Genomic DNA, 24173 nt, shown 5'->3' on the forward strand with positions numbered 1-24173 from the left:
CATTAGCCTTCGAAGTCACCCCCCCACCCCCCACCTCCCCCACCACCACCCAACCCACCCACCCACCACCACCCACCCACCACCACCACCCCGGGTCTTTTTGTCTCGACGTCTGTTTTCATGTTTCCTTTTCTTCAGCGGCAACGCGTCAGCAGCTTTTATTCTGTAACGATCGCCCAGAGACTCCGAGCTTCACGTCTCTGAGCGATGGACTGATGAGGCCCGAATCACCGGAGGGAGACGCAGACAGCCGGCGGCGGCGCCCCCCTCCCCTCCCCTCCCCCCTCCTGGAGCCCCCCGGCTGCATCGTAAACCACCACATCCACATTTAAGTGTGTGTGTGTGTGAGGCAGGTAGAGGGTGTGTGTGTGTTTGTGTGTGATGATGGAGGAGATGACGGGCGCCCGGGGTGAGATAAACGGAGCCTGAAGCTTTGGTCGGAGCGCCCCGGGTTTCTGCCTCGCTGACAGAACAAACGTGTGAATGGTTCCGTCGGGACGACCAAGTGATTCTGTAACGTGGAAAACTAAGGCGAGGAGCGAAGCGAAGGCTTCCTGAGCTTCAGCGTTACGATCAAACCTCTGATTGTCTGTTTTCTTTTTAGAATCTGTCACGTCGTTCTGACAAAAGGCCTCGAGGACGATGAAGGTTTCAACAAAAAGACAAAATGATGCTTTCAAGAACTGAACTAGTTCAACAAAAACACGTTCTGCTGCTCCGGTGGACGTTTCAGGTTTGTTTCCCCGACTAAACATCGATTCATCGATTTCTGCTTTTATAATAAACTCAAAGTTTCAGTCAGACACAAAACAAGGCTGCAAAAACGTTAACATTGACAGGAACCGCTGGGTTCAACCCCCGCTGACGGAAGACTACTGCTAATGCTAACAGCTCAGTCAACCAGACGACCAGCAGCTTCAGCTAAAGCTAATGCTAATAGCTCAGCCAACCAGAGGACCAGCAGCTTCAGCTAATGCTAACAGCTCAGTCAACCAGAGGACCAGCAGCTTCAGCTAATGCTAATGCTAACAGCTCAGTCAACCAGAGGACCAGCAGCTTCAGCTAATGCTAAAAGCTCAGTCAACCAGGACCAGCAGCTACAGCTAAGGCTAATGCTAACAGCTCAGTCAACCAGAGGACCAGCAGCTACAGCTAAGGCTAATAGCTCAGTCAACCAGGACCAGCAGCTACAGCTAAGGCTAATGCTAACAGCTCAGTCAACCAGAGGACCAGCAGCTTCAGCTAATGCTAAAAGCTCAGTCAACCAGGACCAGCAGCTACAGCTAAGGCTAATGCTAACAGCTCAGTCAACCAGAGGACCAGCAGCTACAGCTAAGGCTAATGCTAACAGCTCAGTCAACCAGAGGACCAGCAGCTTCAGCTAATGCTAACAGCTCAGTCAACCAGACAAAGAAGGCCAGTAGCTTCAGCTCATGCTAATGCTAAAGCTAACTATAGGCTGACAGAGCAGAAGAAGTTTGTTGTTCCATTGTTCCTCCTTCAGAACTTCACGGTGCTTCATTATCATCATAATTACTTCCTAGAGCGTTAGCGTGGAAGTAGAGCGGTTTTCTTCACGTGTGAGCCTTTGAGACAACAAACACCCTGGAGTTAGAACGTTCACCACAACTTCTGTTCACAAGTTCTTCTGTGCCTTCCTGCCAGCCGAGTGTCTTCTAAACTACAAAGCACATAAAAACCAGGGAACTTTACTATTTGCAGAGATTAAAGCCTCGTCGTGTTACAGAGGACGTAACATCGCAGCTGGATTATCAACCTTGTTTTTACTCGTCTGTCTTCTGCTCTTCCTTCATGAAAAGCTTCTACATTTTAATAATGTGAACATCACAACACAAGTCCTCCTGGCCTGGACTCAGTTATTGTTTAACCGGCCGTTAAATACATTTAACCGACCGTTAACTTAAACAGCACCGTTATCTTCTTGTTCAAAACTGGGTCAGTACTGAGTCAATACTGGAGTGAAGAGTTACGCCTCTATGGAGCACTGGAGTGACCGCAGAGAAAAAATTATAAATATACATATATATATAAATATAAATAATGCGTGTAAATTAGATAATTAGTAATCTTAAATTAATAACTGGAGACACTGAGTTACTATCTCCTTCCCTCGTATTATATTTTTCACCAATGTCGCCTCCATCCCGTCATGTTTGCTGCTCTGCAGCTTTAAAAGTGAAATCCAGACGTGTTAAACTCACATTGGTCCAGAAAGAGAAGATCTCAGTCTCATGTCTCTCCTCTTTATCATTAATAATGATCTTAGGTCTTATTTTTCACCATTCCAACATTCCATAGTGACTTTCTGCTCCTTTCACTTTATTTCTGGACGTGTCTGAATCAAAAGCTTCAACATGGAGGAATGGAGGTGTAGAATGATAGAACGCTGCTCTACAGCCGTTTCCATGGTAACCTAGGTAAACACTCTGATTAAAGTTCTCTTTCACATGAAGCCGTTAAAAGGCTCATTTTATGTCTAAAAAACTCCAAGCTTTCATTTCCAGTAGTTTGTAGTTTGTTTAGTAGTTCCTGAGGAACCAGAAGTCTGGCTTCATTATAAAGAAGTTCTGTGGAGCGTCTCATAGCGGAGCGCCCCCTGCTGCCTCATGCAGACCTCAGCCTTTGTCAATCCAGAGATTAAATGATCTGGTTCCCTCGCTTTATTCATTTGAGGTAACGACTTATTATCTCGTTCCCACACGTTAGTATTTTCCTCTCTGGCCACTCAGTCCACTTTCTAGATCTTCTCTGGTCAGATTAAAAAAAAAACGAGGCAACATGAAGCCTCTGATCATCCAGCTCAGTTTTCATCTTCCACTTTAACATCCTGGTAGTTTGTCATGTTTTATGGTAGTTTAATAGAGCAGAGAAACACTGGCTGCCTCCACCACAACGATGAAGACAAAACAGGGAAGAACGGAGACTTCAAAGTGGGCGGAGCCATGAAAGTGGGCGTGGCCTTTAAAGTGGGCGTGGTCTTTAAAGTGGGCGGAGCGGCGTCAGTGACAACCTCACAGTTAACTTTGACCTTAACTAACAGGATGACTAACCATGTTTTAAACAACACATATTAAACAGTCGGTTAGCTAACGGCGGGTTAAGGATTTAACCAGCGGTGAGGGCTTAACCAGTGGTTAAACTAACCAGGTTTTGAGCAACCAGACCCAGGTTTGGTGTCTGAGGAAGCAGCAGCATCTTTTTCATATCTTAACATGAGAAACGCTGAGGACCTTGTTTTCCTGGAGTTTGTTGTTCGTCACAGAGACGCTTCTGAGCTCAGGACAACGTGGAGACAGCGAGACGAAGCCAGACACGAGGACAGGAAACCAAACGTGGCCCGAAAAACACATGAGGAGCACAAACATGAATAACGTTCCTAAAGACGCTCCGGGATGTTCCTGAACCAAGAGAAAGAGAAACTAACCGTCATTAAAGTTGTTGTGTTTCCGTTTCACTAAAGTTTCATGTTTAAACGTCAATGTAGTTCTCATGTCGGGCCACTGGGTGGTGCTGTGTTAGTTTTAGTACTGAAACCCCACACACACACACACACACACACACACACACACACACACACACACACACACACACACACACACACACTAAAACTACCAAGTCAGATTGTTATTACTGTGACTGTCAAAATAAAACTACCGAGTCGGATTGTTATTACGGTGACTGTCAAAATAAAACTACCAAGTCGGATTGTTATTACTGTGACTGTCACAATAAAACTACCGAGTCGGATTGTTATTACGGTGACTGTCAAAATAAAACTACCAAGTCGGATTGTTATTACGGTGACTGTCAAAATAAAACTACCAAGTTGGATTGTTATTATGGTGACTGTCAAAATAAAACTACCAAGTTGGATTGTTATTACGGTGACTGTCAAAATAAAACTACCAAGTCGGATTGTTATTACGGTGACTGTCAAAATAAAACTACCAAGTTGGATTGTTATTATGGTGACTGTCAAAATAAAACTACCAAGTCCAGTAGAATATGGACTGGGAGTCATGACACCACGGAGGAAACTTTGTTCTGATGCTCTACTGAGCATGTGCAGAACTACTAGTAACTACCAACATGGTGACTAAGACCAGGACCAGGACCGGGAGCAGGACCAAGACCAGGACCAGCTGCAGGTGGCGCTGCTGATGCTTTAATAAGGCCACATGTTGATCTCTCAGTTTGTTCTTGCTTCTTCATGTCTTCTTTATGGTATTTCTGTGGCAGCCTTACAGCGCCTCCTACAGGCCTGGCAGATGTACTACATTGTTCTGATGGTGTCGTGGACGCAGATAACTTTTTAAGAATGGGGAGAGAAAAAAGGTTGTTTTGGCTCGTGTGGACCGGGTTTATTGGTTTTCAACTGGACCACATGTGGTGGGTTTGGTCTGAGCCAGAATCTGGACCAGAACAACCAGAATCTGGACCAGAACAACCAGAGCCTGGACCAGACCACCAGAGCCTGACAATTTCTTTTCCACACGAGGAAAGTGAAGACCGGTGACCCTGCGACCTTCCCGTTTGTTTAGTTCACGTTCCGGTGGTCTAGATCAGGGGTGTCTAAACTCAGTCCTGCATGTTGTAGTTCCTCCCTGCTTCAGCAGACCTGGATCTAATGATGATGTCATCACCCAGGTTGTGAAAAAGCCCAATAAGGAGCCCTTCATTGCAATCAGGTGTGTTGCAACTGGGAGGAACTAGAACCTGCAGGACCCAGACTGGACACTCCTGGTCTACAACATCAGAACGACCAAGTTCCCATCGATTACAGTGAAAAACCGAAGGTTGTCGGTTTCAATCCTCTGCAGTTAAAGTACCAACGTTTCCGGGGTTTGGACTAAAAGAACTTTGCAAACTTCTCAGCGGTGACTGGACGCAATCAACAGAACAACGACCAACCAGCAACTTCCAACCAACCAACAATGACCAACAACAACAACCAACAAGCAACCAACCGCAACAAGCAACCAACCGCAACAAGCAACCACCAACCAGCAAATAACCATATCAACCACAAACCAGCAACCAACTACCAACAATCAACCACCAACCAGCAACAATCAACCAGCAACCAACCACAACAAGCAACCACCAACCAACACTCATCGGTCTGCAACCTTCGGGACTCTGGTCCGTTTCAGACACCAGATTGCAGGCGACTCAGTCAGAAGAAGGTTTTCTAGATTTCTACTCTAGAAAAAGCCGAAGCTGAAGCTGGTGAATGAACGAAGACACCCCGATGTCGGCGCTGCTCCTCCAGAGTCTGAAAGCCTCCGGCTCCAGTTTCTTCACTGACAAAGACTGAAAGCAGAGACGGGCTGTTCCTGATAATCTGCAGGATTCCACTCAGATTAAATATCGTGTGAAGAAGCAACAAGTGCTCAGGTTTCTGATTCGGCACAAAAAACCCAATGTTCTGGAAACTTTGCACAAGAAATGGCCTCCTGGTGGGATTAAAGCTCGACTTCCAGGAGAAGCTCAACTGAAGAGTACGGTGAGTTTCCATCATTCACACCGAGCCTGCAGCTTCTACTCTCCCTCCTGGAAACGTGGAGGAAACGTGGAGGAAACGTGGAGGAAACGTGGAGGAAACATGGAGGAAACATGGAGGAAACGTGGAGGCTGTTTCTCCATGTTTCTTTCCTGTTTGATGCAAGAACTGAACAATTAAGTTTTTTCACCAAAAATATTTCTGGAAGCATCCCCGATAAAGTGTTGGTTATCGTAGCTGGAAGTTTGTTAAAGTTGGTTTAAAGCAGGTGGACGTTTGTTAAAGTTGGTTTAAAGCAGGAGGAAGTTTGTTAAAGTTGGTTTAAAGCAGGAGGAAGTTTATTAAAGTTGGTTTAAAGCAGGGGGAAGTTGGTTTAAAGCAGGAGGAAGTTTATTAAAGTTGGTTTAAAGCAGGGGGAAGTTGGTTTAAAGCAGGAGGAAGTTTATTAAAGTTGGTTTAAAGCAGGGGGAAGTTGGTTTAAAGCAGGAGGAAGTTTGTTAATGTTGGTTTAAAGCAGGAGGAAGTTTATTAAAGTTGGTTTAAAGCAGGGGGAAGTTGGTTTAAAGCAGGAGGAAGTTTATTAAAGTTGTTTTAAAGCAGGAGGAAGTTTGTTAATGTTGGTTTAAAGCAGGAGGAAGTTTGTTAAAGTTGGTTTAAAGCAGGAGGAAGTTTGTTAATGTTTTTTTATAACAGGTGGAAGTTTGTTAATGTTGGTTTAAAGCAGGAGGAAGTTTATTAAAGTTGGTTTAAAGTAGGTGGATGTTTGTTAAAGTTGGTTTAAAGCAGGGGGAAGTTGGTTTAAAGCAGGTGGAAGTTTGTTAAAGTTGGTTTAAAGCAGGTGGACGTTTGTTAAAGTTGGTTTAAAGCAGGTGGACGTTTGTTAAAGTTGGTTTAAAACAGGAGGAAGTTTGTTAAAGTTGGTTTAAAGCAGGTGGAAGTTTGTTAAAGTTGGTTTAAAGCAGGAGGAAGTTTGTTAATGTTGGTTTGAAGCAGGTGGAAGTTTGTTAAAGTCTGTTTAAAGCAGGAGGAAGTTTGTTAATGTTTTTTTATAACAGGTGGAAGTTTGTTAATGTTGGTTTAAAGCAGGAGGAAGTTTGTTAAAGTTGGTTTAAAGCAGGAGGAAGTTTGTTAATGTTGGTTTAAAGCAGGAGGAAGTTGGTTTAAAGTAGGTGGAAGTTTGTTAATGTTGGTTTAACGCAGGTGGAAGTTTGTTAATGTTGGTTTAAAGCAGGAGGAAGTTTGTTAAAGTTGGTTTAAAGCAGGAGGAAGTTGGTTTAAAGTAGGTGGAAGTTTGTTAAAGTTGGTTTAAAGCAGGAAGAAGTTTGCTAAAGTTGGTTTCAAGCAGGTGAAGTTTGCAGGGGAGGCGCAGTCTGCAGTGTTTTCCAACATTCATCACACCTGAAGTGAAAACCAGCCACCTTTGACCTCTGACCTCTATGACTACCTGGCAGATGTTCTGCTGCAGCTGGATGAAGCACCTTGAGGTGCAGCTGCAGATTAATCCAGCAGTGGAGGACAGAGAACATCTGGCAGTATTGATGAGAGCCTTCATGCCAATTACCTTCCTGCAACAGGTTCCACTGGTCTGAACTGCCTGAGGTTCACCGGGTCCACGAGCCGGGCCACCGGGGCCACGAGCTGGGCCATGAGCCGGGCCACCGGGGCCACGAGCCGGGCCACCGGGGCCCTGGGTCCTGGGTCCAGCAGTTGGAACTCCCCATGTCTCAATAACTTTTGCTCCCTCTGACTCAGTTTGCGGATTCAAAGGAAGAGGAACGTCAAACAGCGTCACTCTGGTGGTTTAACGACGCAGTTTGCGTCTCCGCCGCTTCGTCCTGCTCAACTTTCAGTTTAACGAGATTTCCAGACGGAACGTGGAGCTGCACGCGTTTGTCGTAAATCACGAGTGTTTAGTTAAAGCTGTCCAATCCGCCTGAAGCTCGGTGGAACCGGTCCAGAGCCTGAAACTCGGTGGAACCGGTCCAGAGTCTGAAGCTCGGTGGAACCGGTCCAGAGCCTGAAACTCGGTGGAACCGGTCCAGAGCCTGAAGCTCGGTGGAACCGGTCCAGAGCCTGAAGCTCGGTGGAACCGGTCCAGAGCCTGAAACTCGGTGGAACCGGTCCAGAGCCTGAAGCAGCTTTTCTTTTCTGGAGGAACGATGAAGCTCAAACTCACCTTCACAGCTCCTCCTCTGATACTCCTCAAAACTTCTGGATCCAGCGGCTCCGGTTTGTCCGCCGCTCAACGACTTTACGTCCACACGGTGAGACGTTCCGTTCCAGACTAGACCCAAGACCTGGACCGAGACCTGAACCAAGACCTGGAGCGTCGGTGGCGCCGTGCGACGAGATTCCCACGAAAAACAAGTCACCAAGCCGCTTCCCACGCCCCGAAACCCGCTGAGCTCCAGACGCTCAGGTGGAAGTCATGACGGAGCCAACACGCGCCAGGAGAGGGAGTGCGTGTGCGTGTGCGCGTGCGCGCGTTCTGTGTCCGAACAGACGAAGCGCATCCAGCGAGTGAAGCTTCTCCTCTGGAGCACTGAAGCCCCAACACACACACACACACACAGACACTCACACACACACATCCACCAGGCTCGAAACGGTGACGAACAAAAGCAACTTCCGCTTTGTTTCACAATAAGAGCTCAGTGCCTAAAGCTGGAAAACTGTTCAAGACGCCGTAAAGACGTGAAAATGTGGAGGAATGGAAGAACAACAGGGATTTATTGAGTTAATAAATCAGCTCAAAATCCACAATTAAAAGAAAATATATGCAAGTATTTTTACTGTTTTTCTACATGAAAACTTCTGGACTGACAAACTTTATTATCGGTCAAGAAGGAAGAGACGCTGATGCACGGGTATTTTTCAGTTTATAACATAACTAGGTAGTTAGTTTTAGTACTAAAACCACACACACACACACACACACACACACACACACACACACACACACACACACACACACACACACACACACACACACACAGCAGAGAACAATGAGCTCTAAACATGAACAGGAGAACACAGACATTCTAGTGGACAGACCACCAAGTTGGATTGTTATTATGGTGACTGTCAAAATAAAACTACCAAGTTGGATTGTTATTACGGTGACTGTCAAAATAAAACTACCAAGTTGGATTGTTATTATAGTGACTGTCAAAATAAAACTACCAAGTTGGATTGTTATTACGGTGACTGTCAAAATAAAACTACCAAGTTGGATTGTTATTACGGTGACTGTCAAAATAAAACTACCAAGTTGGATTGTTATTATAGTGACTGTCAAAATAAAACTACCAAGTTGGATTGTTATTACGGTGACTGTCAAAATAAAACTACCAAGTTGGATTGTTATTACGGTGACTGTCAAAATAAAACTACCAAGTTGGATCGTTATTACGGTGACTGTCAAAATAAAACTACCAAGTTGGATCGTTATTATAGTGACTGTCAAAATAAAACTTCCAAGTTGGATCATTATTACGGTGACTGTCAAAATAAAACTTCCAAGTTGGATTGTTATTATAGTGACTGTCAAAATAAAACTACCAAGTTGGATTGTTATAACGGTGACTGTCAAAATAAAACCACCAAGTCCAGGAGAATATGGACTGGGAGTCATGACACCACAGAGGAAGCTTTGTTCTGATTGGCTCTACTGAGCATGTGCAGAACTACGAGTTACTACTACTTCAGTGGCTCCGAGCTCCGTTGTCGTGTAAACACTCAAAACGCTGTAACAGTTTAGTGTTTTCACTGGAAATCTTTCTTTAATGTAAATATAATCGTTTTTTCATGATTATGTCAACATTTCAACAATGAGACACGGAATTCCGGAAATTGAGTCGGAATTTGAGAAACAAAGTTGAGAGAAAATTTAGGGTTATGAAATTAAAATCAGTAGAATAACTTTTTCTTTTTTTTTTTTTTTACATTTTAAAGAAACAATTTGCTTCATTTTCAAATTGAAGTTTTTCTTTGAGTTTAATTTGAAAAACCACAGGAGGAATATGTCCAACTTCCTTTTCTCTAACTTGACTCATGAAGATTAAAACTCTGACCAGCTTCAATTAAAGGAATTCTTTCAAATCCCCTCGTTCATTCATTCATTCATTCATTCATTCATTCATTCATTCATTCATTCATTCAGACAGACAGACAGACAGACAGACAGACAGACAGACAGACAGACAGACAGACAGACAGACATTTAATGTGGAAATCCTCAGGAAGTAAAGAGAAACTTAACCTCGAATCATCAATTCAGACTTTAAAATAAGAAGTTTTACAAATTTGACTGATTTAAAAATATTTTATTAACCTAAATAATTTTAAATTGAACTACTTGTTGTTTCTGCATATTTTTTAAATAATAGAATTATTATTTTATTTAGAGTCAACACATTTTGCTATGTTACAGGTCAACTGCCCCAAGGTGGTTGTTTGTCTATATGTGTTTGCCCTGTGACAGACTGGCGACCTGTCCAGGTAAACCAGTCCTCACCTGTCCAGGTGAACCAGTCCTCACCTGTCCAGGTGAACCAGTCCTCACCTGTCCAGGTGAACCAGTCCTCACCTGTCCAGGTGAACTTCACCCACAGCAGGCTGGGATTGGCTCCTGCGCCCCTGAACAGGAAAAGCAGGACAGAAGGATGTTATGTTACAGCCTGATTCCAAAATGGATTCAATTAAACCGACCCTCCATTCAGTAGCATGATGCTGCCTCCACCATGCTCCACTAGTATGATGCTGCCTCCACCGTGCTCCACTAGCATGATGCTGCCTCCACCGTGCTCCACTAGTATGATGCTGCCTCCACCGTGCTCCACTAGCATGATGCTGCCTCCACCATGCTCCACTAGTATGATGCTGCCTCCACCGTGCTCCACTAGCATGATGCTGCCTCCACCATGCTCCACTAGTATGATGCTGCCTCCACCGTGCTCCACTAGCATGATGCTGCCTCCACCATGCTCCACTAGTATGATGCTGCCTCCACCGTGCTCCACTAGCATGATGCTGCCTCCACCGTGCTCCACTAGCATGATGCTGCCTCCACCGTGCTCCACTAGTATGATGCTGCCTCCACCAGGCTCCACTAGCATGATGCTGCCTCCACCATGCTCCACTAGTATGATGCTGCCTCCACCGTGCTCCACTAGCATGATGCTGCCTCCACCATGCTCCACTAGTATGATGCTGCCTCCACCGTGCTCCACTAGCATGATGCTGCCTCCACCATGCTCCACTAGTATGATGCTGCCTCCACCGTGCTCCACTAGCATGATGCTGCCTCCACCGTGCTCCACTAGTATGATGCTGCCTCCACCGTGCTCCACTAGTATGATGCTGCCTCCACCGTGCTCCACACGCATGATGCTGCCTCCACCAGGCTCCACTAGCATGATGCTGCCTCCACCATGCTCCACTAGTATGATGCTGCCTCCACCGTGCTCCACTAGCATGATGCTGCCTCCACCGTGCTCCACTAGTATGATGCTGCCTCCACCGTGCTCCACTAGCATGATGCTGCCTCCACCGTGCTCCACTAGTATGATGCTGCCTCCACTGTGCTCCACACGCATGATGCTGCCTCCACCAGGCTCCACTAGCATGATGCTGCCTCCACCGTGCTCCACTAGCATAGCATGATGCTGCCTCTACCATTCTTGCACTGAGGATGATGATGGAGCCTCGGTTCTTCTTCCACTAAGGATGATGATGGAGCTTCTTTGCTCCAACATGACTAAGGGACCTGGTGTGCGTCCAAATTGTCCCTCCTGTCTCCTTCTCCATCCACTTGTCCTTCACCCCGGAAGTGTTTTGTGTGGCGACCATGATAAGGACTGTCTGGATTCTCAATAAGCAAAGGAGGCTCATTGCTTCCTCGAGAACCTCCTTTAGCCTAGGAACCACTGATGCTTCCTTTAGAACTTCCTTTAGCCTAGGAACCACTGATGCTTCCTTTAGAACCTCCTTTAGCCCAAGAACCACTGACGGTTCTTTTAGAACCTCCTTTAGCCTAGGAACCACTGATGCTTCCTATAGAACCTCCTTTAGCATAGGAACCACTGATGTTTCCTTTAGAACCTCCTTTAGCCTAGGAACCACTGATGGTTCCTTTACCAAAGGAGACCAGCTCATGTTCCCTCACAATTCCTTGTGGCGACAACATTTAAAGGAACCCGCTCATCGGAGCGTTCAGGGAAACTCAGGATGACTGAAAAAGGAGCAGATCATGTAAGTTACCAAAGTAATAATCTGCCTAGAACCACTTGAAATCATCTAGAACCCAGATGAACTTTTTGTAGTTCATTTTCACAAACTTGTAGTTCTTTTCCCACCATAGCAGACGTCACTAACTAGAGCCGCCGTTGCATTATTATGACGTCACTAAGTGAAAGTCTGACTGCCTCACCACCGTGATCACCTTTACTAACTCCTTTAGGAAGCCTCCTAACACCTTTACTAACTCCTCTAGGAAGCCTCCTAACACCTTTACTAACTCCTCTAGGAAGCCTCCTAACACCTTTACTAACTCCTTTAGGAAGCCTCCTAACACCTTTACTAACTCCTCTAGGAAGCCTCCTAACACCTTTACTAACTCCTCTAGGAAGCCTCCTAACACCTTTACTAACTCCTTTAGGAAGTCTCCTAACACCTTTACTAACTCCTCTAGGAAGCCTCCTAACACCTTTACTAACTCCTTTAGGAAACCTCCTAACACCTTTCCTAAACCCTGTGATGTCATCCAGGGGTTAAGGTAAAGTCCATAGATAAGGAGATAGGAGGAACCTTTCAGACGTTCCCCAAATCTAGACGCTGGGAGTCGTTACCAATCAGGTCCAATCAACTGAATTGATCACAGACGGACTCCAGTCAATGAACTTCTCCAGGAGGATCAATATAACCAGGAAGCTCCTGAGCGCCATGTTGAGCTTCGAGCCACTTAGTTTTTATATTTGATAAATCGGTAAAAATGTCCCGCAAAACTTTTTTCTCTCGTTGTGATCGTGGGACGTCGTCTGGAGAATCTGGAGGAAAAAATGTAGTAAATCCATTTTGCAATAAAGCTGTAAACTGTGAATGCTTTCTGGAGGTACTGTGTGTTATATCTATTCTACTGTATTCTAATCTATAATTTTCTACTCTATTCTGAGCCCGGTCCGGTCCGGTCCGGCCCGGTCCGGCCCGGTCCAGACTCTCTGCTGGTGCTTTTCAGTCTCGGTCAGAACAATCGAGCCTTTGTAGGAGATTTAGTCTGAGAAGTGATTCTGACAGCAGGAGCTTTGTTTCATAACACTGTGTGTGTGTGTGTGTGTGTGTGTGTGTGTGTGTGTGTGTGTGTGTGTGTGTGTCCAGACTTCACTCGACCTGTAACATTTATGCAATCAACACACACACACACACACACACACACACACACACACACACACACACACACACACACACACACACACACACACACACACACACACACACACCTACTGTAGTACAATCAGACTTTTGTTTCTTTATTCTTTTACCAACAAACCGTTCAAAGCTACATTTTATTAAAATAAATAGAACTCTTGTACTTTACAGGAACAACAAAGTGTCTGACTCAGTGAAACTGGCAGAAAATCCATTTCTCGGTTTGTTTTTAACAAGAATTTCCAAAGCTCAGAACCCTTTATGATGCATTATGTGCACATTTTTGAACTTCCTGTTTTGTCACAATAAAAGATGATGAACACCAGATCCGTCAGTGAAGGTTTATCCTCAGAACCAGAGAAGTGTTGAAAGTTCTGTTTCTACATGAACTAGTTCAAAGTTCAGATCACAGATTTTTAATTTGTTTCCCAATATGTTGCAGTGAGCTGTTTCCCTCAAGTACTGTCATGTCTCCATTGTAGCACCAGTCAGTCCTCACTGGGAGCAGCTGCAGCTCAGACTTGAGGTACAGACAGATTGAGGTGCAGACAGATTGAGGTACAAACAGACATATTGAGGTACAGACAGATTGAGGTACAGACAGACAGATTGAGGTACAGACAGATTGAGGTACAGACAGACAGATTGAGGTACAGACAGATTGAGGTACAGACAGACAGATTGAGGTACAGACAGATTGAGGTACAGACAGACAGATTGAGGTACAAACAGACATATTGAGGTACAGACAGACAGATTGAGGTACAGACAGATTGAGGTACAAACAGACATATTGAGGTACAGACAGATTGCGGTACAGACAGATTGAGGTACAAACAGACAGATTGAGGTGCAGACAGACAGACTTGAGGTACAGACAGACAGATTGAGGTACAGACAGATTGACGAAGACAGACGAAGATGAAGTATTAATGGTGAGACAGACAGAGTCTGAGGTAGAGCTGCTGTCTTCTACTTGTTTTTGTCGTGATGCTTCACATGTTGATGACGTAGGCGGTGGAGCCACTCTGGTGGCTGCTGTTGCCAGATTGGCTGTTTTCCTCCTACATGATCAGACCTGTTTACAGTGAGCCTTACTGGGTTTTCACTGGAAGGCTCAGAAATCTGGCAACTCTCTAAAACAACGTAGAACTGTGAGAGCCGCTCACTAACAGCAGAGTGAGAGCCGCTCACTAACAGCAGAGTGAGAGCCGCTCACTAACAGCAGAGTGAGCGCCGCTCACTAACAGCAGAGTGAGCGCCGCTCACAGTGATGCTCATCAGGCAGAAATACAGAACGTTCAGTTCACGTTGGTCTAAAATGTGGACGAGTTCATGAACGAGCGTTCACTGAACTCCTTCAGGCACAACACTGCTGAACTGACTTCACCAGGGAGTCCCACACCTCACCTGCTCTGAGGGGGCCAAAGTCTGGCTCCGCCCATTTTCACCAACAGGTGGAGGGTTAGGAAGCCTAACCCTAACCCCACACACACACACACACACACACACACACACACACACACACACACACACACACACACACACACACACACACACACACACACATCCATCCATCCTCAAGCTATTAAAATCACTTTCATTCTTCAGATTTGATTCTTTCCTTAAAACTAAAAACTTTAAATCAGATGTTCTTGTTAAAGTTTCTCCTGCTTGGTGAGTTTATCTTCCTTCACTCATCACTCCATCACTGCATCACTCCATCACTGCATCACTCCATCACTCCATCACTGCATCACTCCATCACTCCATCACTCCATCACTGCATCACACCATCACTGCATCACTCCATCACTCCATCACTGCATTACTGCATCACTCATTACTCCATCACTCTACTGCATCACTCTACTGCATCACTCATCACTGCATCACTCCATCAATGCATCACTCCATCACTCTACTGCCTCACTCCATTACTGCCTCACTCCATCACTCTACTGCATCACTCCATCACTGCATCACTCTACTGCATCACTCCATCACTCATCACTGAATCACTCCATCACTCATTACTCCATCACTCTACTGCATCACTCCATCACTCATTACTCCATCACTCTACTGCATCACTCCATCACTGCATCACTCCATCACTCTACTGCATCACTCCATCACTGCATCCCTCCATTACTGCCTCACTCCATCACTCTACTGCATCACTCCATCACTCTACTGCATCACTCCATCACTGCATCACTCCATCACTCTACTGCATCACTCCATTACTGCCTCACTCATCACTCTACTGCATCACTCCATCACTCATTACTCCATCACTCTACTGCATCACTCCATCACTGCATCACTCCATCACTCTACTGCATCACTCCATTACTGCCTCACTCATCACTCTACTGCATCACTCCATCACTCTACTGCATCACTCCATCACTGCATCACTCCATCACTCTACTGCATCACTCCATCACTCTACTGCATCACTCCATCACTGCATCCCTCCATTACTGCCTCACTCCATCACTGTACTGCATCACTCCATCACTCCTTCACTCCATCACTCTAATACATCACTCCATCACTGCAGCTCAGGAGGAAATGATTTGGGACTTTGCTGTGGATCCTGAAGTGAAAGAACAACGACTCTCATCAAGAACCTTTGTGAAGCTCTGGGAGAACATGTCTTTGAAAAGTACAGAAACTGACGTCCTCAAGCCTCGTCTGAACAGCGCCCCCTAGGATTTATAGGATGAATCTGATAATAAAGATTGATGTATTTGATTAAAAATTATTATAACGAATGTGATGATGATGATGATGATGATGATGATGATGATGATGATGATGATGCAAAAGAGGGTGGTAACGTTAAGGGGACGTTCTGTTTGCTTGTTACTTTCTGTGTTAATTTATAGTTGTTTGTGTCGTAGCATGAGCCAAAAGGGGGAATGTCAGATTATTTAAACTTGAATTCTGTGTATTCTGCCATTTCAGCTCCACTATTAGAGACAACAGGATTGCATCCTCTATGTGTTTTTCCCTCCATTTTGTACCATGTAGTTTCACTGGTACTCAAGAACAATAGCCTGTTGATGTGTAAACAAAGAAGTGACTGCAAACAAGAGCCCGCCTCAGAGAACAGAGTCCACTGTGATTGGTGCAGAGAGTAAAACAGGAAGTGGTCACAGGAGGCGGTTCACAGAGACGGAAGGAGAACCGCCTCTCTGATTCAAAAGTCGTAGGGTACGTCCAAAAAGTCCCTCCTATCTCCTTATCTATGGACTTTACCTTAACCCCTGGATGACATCACGGGGTTAAGGAAAGGTGTTAGGAGGCTTCCTAAAGGAGATAAGGAAAGGTGTTAGGAGGCTTCCTAAAGGAGTTAGTAAAGGTGTTAGGAAGCTTCCTAAAGGAGTTAGTGAAGGTGTTAGGAGGCTTCCTAAAGGAGTTAGTGAAAGGTGTTAGGAAGCTTCCTAAAGGAGTTAAGGAAAGGTGTTAGGAGACTTCCTAAAGGAGTTAGTGAAAGGTGTTAGGAAGCTTCCTAAAGGAGTTAGTGAAAGGTGTTAGGAGGCTTCCTAAAGGAAGGAGTTAGGGAAAGGTGTTAGGAGACTTCCTAAAGGAGTTAGTAAAGGTGTTAGGAGGCTTCCTAAAGGAGTTAGTAAAGGTGATCACGGTGGTGAGGCAGTCAGACTTTCACTGAGTGACGTCATAATAATGCGACGGCGGCTCTAGTTAGTGACGTCTGCCATGGTGGGGAAAGAACTACAAGTTTCTGAAAATGAACTACAATAAGTTCATCTGGGTTCTAGATGATTTCAAGTGGTTCTAGGCAGATTATTGCTTTGGTAACTTACATGATCTGCTCCTTTTTCAGTCATCCTGAGTTTCCCTAAACGCTCCGATGAGCGGGTTCCTTTAAATGTTGTCGCCACAAGGAATTGTGGGGGAACATGAGCTGGTCTCCTTTGGTAAAGGAAGCATCAGTGGTTCCTAGGCTAAAGGAGGTTCTAAAGGAAGCATCAGTGGTTCCTAAACTAAAGGAGGTTCTAAAGGAAGCATCAGTGGTTCCTATGCTAAAGGAGGTTCTAAAGGATGAATCAGTGGTTCCTATGCTAAAGGAGGTTCTATAGGAAGCATCAGTGGTTCCTAAGCTAAAGGAGGTTCTAAAGGAAGCATCATTGGTTCCTAGGCTAAAGGAGGTTCTAAAGGAAGCATCAGTGGTTCGTAAGCTAAAGGAGGTTCTAAAGGAAGGACAAAGTTGGTTCGATTGAGCTGATATTTGGGGGGTGGTCTTATGGCGGGGCAAGGGTTACAAAGAGGCTATGATAGGGGCAACCCCGACGGGCCAGAGTCCCGCAAGGGTCGAGGTCCCGACCAACACTACTTGGAACTTTAATTCCATTTGTGTTTGGTTTTTCTTATTTTCCAGGTTATAGGCTGAGTGATTGATTCTTCTGAAGTCCGTAAATTAATCTTGTTTTTCTTTTGATTTATCAGGACATCTGGTTCTCTTCTTTGAGGTATGTAATCGCCATACAAACTAATAAATGGATGCGTCTGATATAGTACAGGTGACACAATGAGTTTAGCATTCTTCAGTTGTTTGAGGCTGAGGGACAGAGTAGAGGGAGCAGAACCTCTGAGAACGAGAACCCAGAGGGTGACAGCTCCACCTACAGTGAGAGTAGAGATTAGCCTCGTTTCCACAGTGCCCCTTGGTGCCGGTACGGGTCAGGTCGGAACCGGTTGTTGTGCATTTCCACTGACTCAGAACCGTTACCAACCGGTACCATTGGTAACCATTTCTCGCTACCCCTCGCTACCCCTCTACTTGGGGTACCAGGTGCAACGTGCCGGCTATGAGGGGGAGGAGCTTCAACACTGCCATCTGCTCATTGGTCCGTGACGACCGCTGTTCTCCCAGCAAGCAGCCATTTACAATCAGTTCTTCGGCAGCAATCAGGAAACTTTTTTGAAAATGTCCACGTATAATGGTGTCACATCCTGCTTTTCAAACCGTTCCCCGTGTAATGGAAACGCGGCACTGATATGGGTCTGGTTACGGAGAGCCGACCCCACCCGACCCGCACCGGCACCAAGGGGCACTGTGGAAACGAGGCTATAGAGACTCTGAGGATGAGGCTCCTCGACCTTCCAGAAGATTCTGCACGTTTGGCGCCAGGAGGTACTCGGTAGGCGGAGACTTCCAGGTCGAATATCCCCAGATAATGAGAAAGAGCTGGTGAATAAAACTGTGAAGCAAAAACTAATAAATGAAATGAAATGAAATGAAATAAGAATGATAGTAATATTAATAATGAAACTGTGAAGCTGTTTTTGCGGAACCTGGAGATCTTGGTTCTGATATGACCTGCAGGGTCTCCTCCTGTGAGAGGAGACTAATGGAGTCTTTAAAACCTGCACACTCAAACTGCAATTATACACTTTTCCAATTTACATATCGGAAATATGTTGAAATATGTTGGAGTATGTTTGGTGAGACTGGGTCAGACTGGGTCAGATTGGGTCAGACTGGGTCAGATTGGGTCAGATTGGGTCAGACTGGGTCAGATTGGGTCATACAGGGTCAGATTGGGTCAGATTGGGTCATACAGGGTCAGATTGGGTCAGATTGGGTCAGACAGGGTCAGACAGGGTCAGATTGAAGGAGCCTGTTGCCCCCTGGAGGGTAGTAAAACACCCCTGATCATTCTCACTGACCTGAAATGGTCTAACAAGTAAAATGATTGTAAAATGTGATAAAAAGCTGCATCATTTTACACAAGCATCCCAGAACCCCAGAACCCCAGAACCCCAGAACCCCAGAACTCCAGACCAGGAGGTCAAAGGTCATCAGGACAAAAACACACATTGTGGATGTTTATGGGAGGAGAACCCTGGAATCCCAAATCCTCCACCTGTGTTGATGTAGCTGCATGTTTGAATCTGGAACTCAGGAGGAAATCAGGAAAAGCTGCTTCATAATCCAGACTATAGAGCATCTTCCTCCTCTAGCATCAGATTATAGAGCATCTTCCTCCTCTAGCATCAGATTATAGAGCATATTCCTCCTCTAGCATTAGATTATAGAGCATATTCCTCCTCTAACATCAGATTATAGAGCATCTTCTTCCTCTAACATCAGATTATAGAGCATCTTCCTCCTCTAACATCAGATGATAGAGCATCTTCCTCATTTAGTAATTATCTGGGTGGAGTCTCTGTGTGAAGACACTGATCCATTAAAATCTACATCGTCTGAGGGAAGGAAAGATAGTTCTGTTTCAAACACCTCGTGTGTGTGTGTGTGTGTGTGTGTGTGTGTGTGTGTGTGTGTGTGTGTGTGTGTGTGTGTGTGTGTGTGTGTGTGTGTGTGTGTGTGTGTGTGTGTGTGTGTGTGTGTGTGTGCTCGCTTGCCAATGTCCTTCAACAATTCAACAATCTCATTTACATACTCATAAATCATTCATGTCTCAATGGGACATCAATCACACACACACACACACACACACACACACACACACACACACACACACACACACACACACACACACACACACACACACACAGTGTAAATCTACAGTAAACATCAGTCGCTGTGTTTCTGTTCCAATAAAGAAGCTCTTAATCTGAACGTTCAGCCTGGATCAGCAGCGACTGTGAGCATATCCAACATTCATCCAACGTTCATCCAACATCCATCCAACATCCATCCAACATCCATCCAACATCCATCCAACATCCATCCAACATCCATCCAACATTCATCCAACGTTCATCCAATGTTCATCCAACATCCATCCAACATTCATCCATCCAACGTTCATCCAACATCCATCCAACATATATCCAACATCCATCCAACATCCATCCAACATTCATCCAACATTCATCCAACATCCATCCAACATCCATCCAACGTTCATCAAACATTCATCCAATATTCACCCAACATTTATCCAAGATTCATCCAACACATCCAACGTTCATCCAGTATCCATCCAACGTTCATCCAACATTCATCCAACATCAATCCAATGTTCATCCAACGTTCATCCAACGTTCATCCAACATCCATCCAACATCAATCCATCGTTCATCCAACATCCATCCAACGTTCATCCAACGTTCATCCAACATTCATCCAACATTCATCCAACATATATCCAACATCAATCCAACATTCATCCAACATCCATCCAACATCTATCCATCGTTCATCCAACATCCATCCAACGTTCATCCAACGTTCATCCAACATTCATCCAACGTTCATCCAACATTCATCCAACATATATCCAACATCAATCCAACATTCATCCAACATTCATCCAACATTCATCCAGGATTCATCCACCACCAGAAAAACACTTTATATAGTGAGATATGAACGTTAAAGCAACCTGCTACTGTGAATAACTGTTGATGCCGTTTATATTTATTTCAGTGATCCTTTGGCGTACCACTAGAGGGAGCCCCGAGTACCACTAGTGGTACCGGCGTACCACACTTTGAGAATGACTGTTCTAAACAAAAGGTTAACTAGACTTAACAACAACACCTGAACATCATCGTCTCCTCATGTGTCAGGAAGAGGAAACAGGAAGTGATGTCATGGGGTGGAAGTGGGATGAACCTGCTTCTCCTCTCCTCCCTCACTTCATCCCTCGCTCTAAAGGAAGCTGGTTCTCCTCTCCTCCCTCACTTCATCCCTCGCTCTGCTAGAAGCTGGTTCTCCTCTCCTCCCTCAATTCATCCCTCGCTCTAAAGGAAGCTGGTTCTCCTCTCCTCCCTCATTTCATCCCTCGCTCTAAAGGAAGCTGGTTCTCCTCTCCTCCCTCACTTCATCCCTCGCTCTAAAGGAAGCTGGTTCTTCTCTCCTCCCTCACTTCATCCCTCACTCTGCTAGAAGCTGGTTCTCCTCTCCTCCCTCAATTCATCCCTCGCTCTAAAGGAAGCTGGTTCTTCTCTCCTCCCTCACTTCATCCCTCACTCTGCTAGAAGCTGGTTCTCCTCTCCTCCCTCACTTCATCCCTCACTCTGCTAGAAGCTGGTTCTCCTCTCCTCCCTCATTTCATCCCTCGCTCTAAAGGAAGCTGGTTCTTCTCTCCTCCCTCACTTCATCCCTCACTCTGCTAGAAGCTGGTTCTCCTCTCCTCCCTCAATTCATCCCTCGCTCTAAAGGAAGCTGGTTCTCCTCTCCTCCCTCATTTCATCCCTCGCTCTAAAGGAAGCTGGTTCTTCTCTCCTCCCTCACTTCATCCCTCACTCTGCTAGAAGCTGGTTCTCCTCTCCTCCCTCAATTCATCCCTCGCTCTAAAGGAAGCTGGTTCTCCTCTCCTCCCTCATTTCATCCCTCGCTCTAAAGGAAGCTGGTTCTTCTCTCCTCCCTCACTTCATCCCTCGCTTTAAAGGAAGCTGGTTCTTCTCTCCTCCCTCACTTCATCCCTCACTCTGCTAGAACCTGCTTCTCCTCTCCTCCCTCAATTCATCCCTCGCTCTAAAGGAAGCTGGTTCTCCTCTCCTCCCTCACTTCATCCCTCACTCTGCTAGAAGCTGGTTCTCCTCTCCTCCCTCAATTCATCCCTCGCTCTAAAGGAAGCTGGTTCTCCTCTCCTCCCTCAATTCATCCCTCGCTCTAAAGGAAGCTGGTTCTCCTCTCCTCCCTCACTTCATCCCTCGCTCTAAAGGAAGCTGGTTCTCCTCTCCTCCCTCATTTCATCCCTCGCTCTAAAGGAAGCTGGTTCTTCTCTCCTCCCTCACTTCATCCCTCGCTCTGCTAGAAGCTGGTTCTCCTCTCCTCCCTCATTTCATCCCTCGCTCTAAAGGAAGCTGGTTCTCCTCTCCTCCCTCTCTTCATCCCTCGCTCTAAAGGAAGCTGGTTCTCCTCTCCTCCCTCACTTCATCCCTCCGTTATGTTCAGCAATGGAGGAGCTGTATTTGAAGTTGCTGACTCGGGGTTTGTGCGGCCGTGTGACAGGAGGCAGGAAAGTGAATATTGATGAGGAGGAATCAACACCCCACCGTTCATCTTCTCTACAATTAAGGACAAACAAATTGAGCGAGTCCATGAAGGAGCAAATAGAGGATCCGTCAATACGGAGTTCGTTAACACAGAGCTGAGATTTATCACCGCTATCACAACGCCTCCCGACCCACAATGCATTGCTCCAGATGCTGCTGTGACCTCTGGTACTCTGAAACCACCGACACCTTCTGCTGCTCATCTCTAGAACCAGAGAACCACCAGGAAGCAGAGAATCACAGCTTTTCTATGTATTTGCTGTTTCACTGAACCACTCCAGGCAGACAAGATTCATTCTTTCATTTTAACAGGAACTTCTCAGTACATCCAAAACACACAGCGGCGTTGGTAAGAGTCGGTAACAGAGTCGGTAAGAGTCGGTAACAGAGTCGGTAAGAGTCGGTAACAGAGTCGATAACAGAGTCGGTAAGAGTCGGTAACAGAGTCGGTAACAGAGTCGGTAAGAGTCGGTAACAGAGTCGGTAACAGAGTTGATAACAGAGTCGATAACGGAGTCAACAATAGTCAATAACAGAGTCGATAACAGAGTCGATAACAGAGTCAACAATAGTCGATAACAGAGTCGATAACAGAGTCGATAACAGAGTCGATAACAGTCGGTAAGAGTCGATAACAGAGTCGATAACAGAGTCAACAATAGTCGATAACAGAGTCGATAACAGAGTCGGTAAGAGTCAATAACAGAGTCGATAACAGAGTCGATAACAGAGTCGATAACAGAGTCGATAACAGAGTTGAAAACAGAGTCAACAATAGTCAATAACAGAGTTGAAAACAGAGTCGATAACAGAGTTGAAAACAGAGTCAACAATAGTCGATAACAGAGTCGATAACAGAGTCGATAACAGAGTCGATAACAGAGTTGAAAACAGAGTCAACAATAGTCGATAACAGAGTCGAAAACAGAGTCAACAATAGTCGATAACAGAGTCGAAAACAGAGTCAACAATAGTCGATAACAGAGTCGATAACAGAGTCGATAACAGAGTTGAAAACAGAGTCAACAATAGTGAATAACAGAGTCGAAAACAGAGTCAACAATAGTCGATAACAGAGTCGATAACAGAGTCGATAACAGAGTCAACAATAGTCGATAACAGAGTCAATAACAGAGTCGTAAGAGTTGATAACAGAGTCGATAACAGAGTCGGTAAGAGTCGGTAACAGAGTCGGTAACAGAGTTGATAACAGAGTCGATAACGGAGTCAACAATAGTCAATAACAGAGTCGATAACAGAGTCGATAACAGAGTCAACAATAGTCGATAACAGAGTCGATAACAGAGTCGATAACAGTCGGTAAGAGTCGATAACAGAGTCGATAACAGAGTCAACAATAGTCGATAACAGAGTCGATAACAGAGTCGGTAAGAGTCAATAACAGAGTCGATAACAGAGTCGATAACAGAGTCGATAACAGAGTCGATAACAGAGTTGAAAACAGAGTCAACAATAGTCAATAACAGAGTCGAAAACAGAGTCGATAACAGAGTTGAAAACAGAGTCAACAATAGTCGATAACAGAGTCGATAACAGAGTCGATAACAGAGTCGATAACAGAGTTGAAAACAGAGTCAACAATAGTCGATAACAGAGTCGAAAACAGAGTCAACAATAGTCGATAACAGAGTCGATAACAGAGTCGATAACAGAGTTGAAAACAGAGTCAACAATAGTCAATAACAGAGTCGAAAACAGAGTCAACAATAGTCGATAACAGAGTCGATAACAGAGTCGATAACAGAGTCAACAATAGTCGATAACAGAGTCAATAACAGAGTCGTAAGAGTTGATAACAGAGTCGATAACAGAGTCGATAACAGAGTCGGTAAGAGTCGATAACAGAGTCGATAACGGAGTCAATAAGACTCAGTAATAGAGTCGATAAGACTCATAAACCGAGTCGATAAGACTCTATAACAGAGTCGGTTACAGAGTTGATCAGAATCAAAAAGCTAGTCGATAACAGGGTTGATAAGAGTCGATAATAGAGTCGATTACAGAGTTGATAACAGAGTTGATAAGAGTCTATAATAGAGTCAATTACAGAGTCGATAAGAGAGTTGATAACTGAGTCATAAGAGTTGATAACAGAGTCAATAACAGAGTCGATAACAGAGTTGATAAGAGAGTTGATAACTGAGTCATAAGAGTTGATAACAGAGTCAATAACAGAGTCGATAACAGAGTCGATAAC

At 45.1% G+C, this 24173-nt stretch overlaps 1 protein-coding gene across 2 annotated transcripts in view; it reads right to left on the reverse strand.

Moving 5' to 3' along the window:
• The window catches only part of LOC308127365 (plexin-B2-like), a 95724-nt gene extending 87793 nt beyond the window's left edge, over positions 1 to 7931 (reverse strand). For both annotated transcript variants that reach the window (XM_080492378.1, XM_080492377.1), the window contains exon 1: positions 7701 to 7931. The gene's annotated coding sequence lies outside the window, so the exon portion shown is untranslated. The remainder of the gene's footprint in view (positions 1 to 7700) is intronic.
• Positions 7932 to 24173: the final 16242 nt, after the last annotated feature.

Source organism: Lipophrys pholis (genome assembly GCF_963383615.2).
Source record: "Lipophrys pholis genome assembly, chromosome: 22".
NCBI lineage: Eukaryota > Metazoa > Chordata > Actinopteri > Blenniiformes > Blenniidae > Lipophrys > Lipophrys pholis.